Here is a 6217-nt window from a genome sequence, read left to right on the forward strand (position 1 = left end):
GTTGGGAGGACCGTGTTGAATGCTGAGCTGTAGTCGATAAACAGCATTCAAACATATGTGTCCTTGTTCTCCAGATGTGTGAGAGCTGCGTGGATGGCAGTGTTTATTGCGTCGTCAGTGGACCGGTTCCGACGGTACGCAAACTGTAGGGGGTCCAGGGTGTCCGGGATGGTCTTTTTAATGTGGGACATGATTATCCTCTCAAAACACTTCATCTCAATTGAAGTGAGTGCGATGGGACGGTAGTCATTTAGGCAGGTTATGGTGTTTTTCTTAGGGAGGGGCACAATGGTGGTGGCCTTGAAGCAGGTGGGCACAGAAGATTGTGAGGGAGAGGGACAGATTGTAAATATCTGTTAGCACCTCAGCCAGCTCCGCTGAACAGACCCTCACTGCATGGCCCGGGATGTTGTCAGGGCCTGCTGCTTTCCGGGGGTTCTTTCTCCTCAGCGCCCTGCACACCTCAGCTGATGTTACCGTGAGTGAAGAGCTCTTTGCTGCCTCTTTTGGTAGAATCCCTCTGTTGGTGTTGAGGTCGTCGAAGCAAGCGTAGAACTCATTCAGCTCATCTGGCAGGGTGCTTTGGCTGGTTGTGACCCCCCTGCTCCGCTGCTGGTAATCTGTGATGTGTTGCAGGCCCTTCCACATGCGCTGTGGATCCGCGGTGTTGTAGTATCCCTCCAGCTTCACTCTATACTGTCTCTTGGCTTCTCTGATGGATCTACGTAGGTCATATATGGCCTTTATGTAGCCTTCAGCGTCACCAGAGGCAAATGCAGTGGAGCGGGCACGCAGCATGGGCCGTACATCACAGTTAATCCAGGGTTTTTGGTTAGGGTATGTTTTGCAGCACTTGGTGGGGACAATGTTGTCTATGCATGTGCTGATGTAGCCAGTAACCACTGAAGCATATTCCTCTAAGTCCACAGTACAGTCCTCTCACAGCAGCAGCCTAAAACACATCCCAGTCAGTTGAGTACTGTCAAAGCAGTCCTGCAGCACAAGATCAGTCTCTTCACTCCATACTTTAACAGTTTTACTTATTGGAGGGGCCTGTTTGAGGAGCTGCCTGTAAGATGGTAAGGGAGAAATCAACCATTACTTTTATATTAACTATGAGTATTATCAGGCCTATATATCATATAGATACAAAAAAAAAAAAGCAGCTAATATCATCTCTGAATTCATAGGCATACTATGGGACTCTGCATGGTGCCAGAGAGTCTGGGGTCAAGGCGTACTGACATCAACTCTCATGTTTAGATTAGATTTGCATTCACCAGATGTTTAGATTAGCTCAACCTAATGTTTAGATTAGTCAACCTAATGTTCAGATTAGCGTCAACCTAATGTTTAGATTAGTTTTTGCTGAGGATGTTGACCACATAGCTAGTAATGTATGACTGACCGGCTGTGGTTAGACATACGATGTGGAGAAAAGCTTATGATCGTGAGTGTCTTTGCAAACCTCACTCGGCTTTGTTGTTGCTTGTTTGCGGGTAACAGTAAAGTCTCTGTCTATTCTTGCTCCGGACTCCTCAATTTATTTTGCTATCTCTCCGTTAGTCGAAATGTTAGATAATTCAGGTAAAGTTTCTACCACAATGGGTAGAGGAACACGGAGATGTGGTCCGACTGTCCGAAGTGGGGGCGGGGGGCAACCTTGTAGGCGCCCTTCACGTTGCGGTAGACGCGGACTAGAATGTTTTCCCTCGTCGGGAAGCTCACGTGCTGGTGGTACTTGGGGAGGACAGTCCGAAGGTTGCAGTCCCCTGCCACAACAAACACAGCGTCCTGGTGTGTAGTCTCGTGTTTGCTGATGGTGTCGTGCAGTAGTCCGAGCGCTGCGTCCCGGGGCCGGTTTCAGAAAGCAGGTTTAGTGAAAACTCTGAGTTAGTTAACCCTGAGATGAGGGAAACTCTGGTTTTTCAGTTTCACAAAGCCAGTTCAGCTTTACTCTGAGTCAGTTACCCTGGCAACATACTCTGTGAACCTAACCTGCTCGCTGGCAGGTTTTCTTCAACTAACCCTGAGTTTCTCCTGCTCTTAAGTTGAAGCCTGCAGACTGAAGGCAGTGGCAGACATGGCGTGTCCTTTTATTGAAGAGCCAGTTGATGTCGAGGCGCAGATACTTGGATGTTTTATCATTCCCTGATGAGTAGCTACCTGTTTGAGCGTTTCCGTTTCTCTGCATCATCAATAATTTATATAAACAATATTCTCAGCCCTCACATCGCTCACGTGACACATCGTGGACACGCTCTCAGTTCCGAGCAAATTCTTTGTATTGCACTTCGTTTTTTTGCCAACGGCAGTTTTTTGTATAACGTCGGTGATGCAGAGCATGTGTCCAAGGCAACTGTCTGTCGGGCTGTCCGAAATGTGACACTTGCACTGAAACGGCTACTATGCACGTTTGTAGTGTTCCCAAGTCAGAGACCCACCAGACTTCTCAAAGAAGAGTTCCACAGAATTGCAGGTATCAGTCTAAGCAGTAATTCATTTATGTCATAAAGCTTTGAGACTTGAAGCACTAATCAGTCAATTTGATATATTTTAGGGTTTCCAGGTGTGATTGGCTGCATAGATGGCACTCACATTCCTATCATAGCTCCTTCAATAAATGAAGGAGATTATGTGAATAGGAAATCTGTCCACAGCATTAATGTACAGGTAGGCCTAAATAGTAGCCTTTAACATTCCAAATAAAATATGCTTCACTATACAGCTAATTACTGTTCTCCACTGTGAAGAAGATTTAAGATGTGACGCAGCCCACATGATAAATAATGTGGAAGCGAAGTGGCCTGGGTCTGTGTATGACTCACGAATGTTTCGTGAGTCTACACTGAGTGCCAGATTTGCCCGTGGTGAGTTTATATATATAGTTTATATATCCAGTATATAGTTATATCCTATGATCAATATGTTGTTTCCTCCTATTACAACTGAAACAATAAAGTGTATATTGTATTATCATAGGAGAGTTTGATGGTTATCTACTCGGAGACAGAGGGTACCCCTGCCAGCGCTATCTGCTGACCCCTTACCCTGACCCTGACCCTTGCCCACAGCAACACTACAACTTGGCTCACTGCAGGACACGAGCCAGAGTGGAGATGACCATCGGCATACTCAAGGCCCGGTTCCAGTGCCTTCGTAGGCTCAGGGTCACCCCGGAAAGGGCTTGTGACATTATAGTGGCATGTTTGGTTCTCCACAACATTGCCACTATTAGAGGAGAACAATGTCCTACTCCCCCTTTCCCCCAATGATCCAGATAATAATCCTGACCCCCCTGCTGATGCACGAGATGGAAGAGCTGTTAGAGACATGATATGCTTCAATCATTTCTAACTGACTCTGCCTTTTTTCTGTTGGCTATAATGGAGGTCAAATTTTAAGCTAACCAGAAAACACAAATTTGGAGACTTGTATGTATAAAAGGCATTTAGGTGTTGCTTTCATATAGACAATATTAAATACTGGCAGTGTTGGGATTTTTCTTTGTTTAGCAGATTTCCCTAATTACTTAAATATATCTATCACATGTTGAATGCAGCCATTAAATGCTGTTTGAGGGCAGGCTAAACAACATCACAATTGCTTGTACTTAAATTATACCTTATCTTTTTGAACTACATTTTTATATTTAATTTTTAGTTGCAGCCAAGTCCGTTTGGGGCCTGTTGGGTTGCACCTGTGCGCACAAACACACATATGGAATATAATTGTTGAATAAGTGGAACATTCAAGAGAAAACATTTTCTTTTTCTCAAATACTCTGACTCGGTCAGCTATTTTTTTCCACGCGAGCTCCCGCTTTTTGGCTGCTGCCATAGTATTGCTTTTTAGTAAAAAGATATGCTCGCTTTCTGCATATGCAGTCATTAAGATTTGCAACTCCGCTGGGGAGAAGTAGGAGGATCGAGGCTTGTTAGTACTTGTTGCCATGGTGAATCATGTTATCTGTGTTCCATTGATGAGGGCTTTTTATATCCTCATGCACAAGCTTCACTCAGAGTTACCTTGACTCAGAGTTGATTGAACTAAGCGTTATCACCTGTTCTGAAACCGAAAATTCAGAGTTTTACAGCTCAGAGTTGGTCAACCTAGAGTTAAGGTTTTAACTTAGAGTTTGTTGAACCTGCTTTCTGAAACGGGCCCCCGGTCTGCCCGCGGCAGGATGTAAACAGCCAGAATAAAGACAGCACTGAACTCCCTTGGTAAATAAAAGGGTCTGCATTTAACCATCAGCGCCTCTATGTCCACTGAACAATGTTTCTACACCACCTGAACGTCCGAACACCATCTGTTGTTGATGTAAACACAGACGCCGCCGCCTTTGTTCTGCCCCGAAGCCGGCATGCTGTCTCCGCGGTGTACGGAATGGGTCTCAAGCTGGATGGCTGAATCTGGCGTGTTGTCTTTGGTCCAAGTTTCCGTAAAAATCAGAGCACAGCACTCCCTGATCTCACATTGTGTTGTTGTCCTAGCTCTCAGCTTTTTCAATGTTCAAAAATGCTTCCCTGCTGTACACAATACTTTCGTGCCAGCACCCTACATTAACTATACACAATAACACTAAAATAAATACTAAAAGAAATTGGTGTCGGGGGCACTTCGCAAACACGTCTGCCACGCTGGGCGCCATGACTAGTCAAGGTAGTATAATAAGGGTTACTACCCTTATTGGTAGTATAATAAGGGTCTTAACATATAAAACGAGGCATTGATAACTTTGTAAGCGTACAGATTGTTTATTAAAAAGGACATTTTATACACACAATACCATCAGTAGTTCACCCGTCGACGCCATCTTGTTTTTAAGGCTCGAAAGGGAGATTGACGAACACATTGTTTAATAAACAATCTGTACACTTACAAAGTTATCAATGCCTCGTTTTATATGTTAAGACCCTTATTATACTCTCTATAAAATGTATGATATCCTAGTGTATGGAGGTCGATTTGTGTCTTTATTATGTAATCAAAAATAATAGGTTTGAGAGCAAAACTTTCCACACTGCAATCAAAAAATAGGTTTGAGAGCAAAACTTTCCACACTGCAATCAAAAAATAGATTTGAGAGCAAAACTATCGACACTGCAATCAAAAATTTTTTATTGCAAGATAAATTAATGTGATAAAAAAAATATCAATGGGAATCCAAAAGTTTTGTTTGCAAACCCAAAAGTTTTGTTTGCAAATCCAAAAGTTTTGTTTGCGAATCCAAAAGTTTTATTTTTGCGAATCAAAAAGCTTTGTTTGCGAATCAAAAAGCTTTGTTTGCGAATCCTAAAGTTTTGCTTGCGAATCCAAAAGCTTTGCTTGCTGTTGAGCTGAATCTCGTGGGCGGGACCTACGCCGAAAGATGTAAGACACGTCTCTATTGGCCAGTCTCGATCGGAGTGACAGCTTGGCAACATCCACAGTTAGTAACGAGAGAGGGAGTTCTATTTCATGTAGGCTACGCCGTCTAGGCTTCGCCTTATGGGCTTGTCCCGTGCGCGCGCTTGCGCGCCCTGAAAATCCCGTAGGCCTCCCTGTCAGCCGACAAGGAGACCATGGCAGAGGAGAGCAGGGCGATGTTGTTGACCGCCGCCGCGGATTGAGAGGCACAAACGAACACCCTGTCCGTCAGGCCGACAATCTGCTGCTGGAGGCGGTCGGGGGGCAGCGGCTTTTCGGATGTTGCCAAGCTGTCACTCCGATCGAGACTGGCCAATAGAGACGTGTCTTACATCTTTCGGCGTAGGTCCCGCCCACGAGATTCAGCTCAACAGCAAGCAAAGCTTTTGGATTCGCAAGAAAAACTTTAGGATTCGCAAACAAAACTTTTGGGTTTGCAAACAAAACTTTTGGATTCCCATTATTATTTTTTTTATCACATTAATTTATCTTGCAATAAAACATTTTTTGATTGCAGTGTCGATAGTTTTGCTCTCAAATCTATTTTTTGATTGCAGTGTGGAAAGTTTTGCTCTCAAACCTATTATTTTTTATTGCATAATAAAGACACAAATCTACCTCCATACTAGTGCCAGCTGATGACCTATTTGTCCCATCTATCGTTAAGCAAAGCTTCAGGAATCGGTTTTACAGATGTACAATTGAAGTAACACAGGGGACTTCTCTCAACGGAAAAGCGTATTCTTCTCATGTAGAAGGCCTGAGGTTCAATTCCTGCCGTCTCCAAGATGTGATCAAAGCTAGC

This window comes from Gadus chalcogrammus, chromosome 21 (genome assembly GCF_026213295.1).
Source record: "Gadus chalcogrammus isolate NIFS_2021 chromosome 21, NIFS_Gcha_1.0, whole genome shotgun sequence".
Classification (NCBI taxonomy): domain Eukaryota; kingdom Metazoa; phylum Chordata; class Actinopteri; order Gadiformes; family Gadidae; genus Gadus; species Gadus chalcogrammus.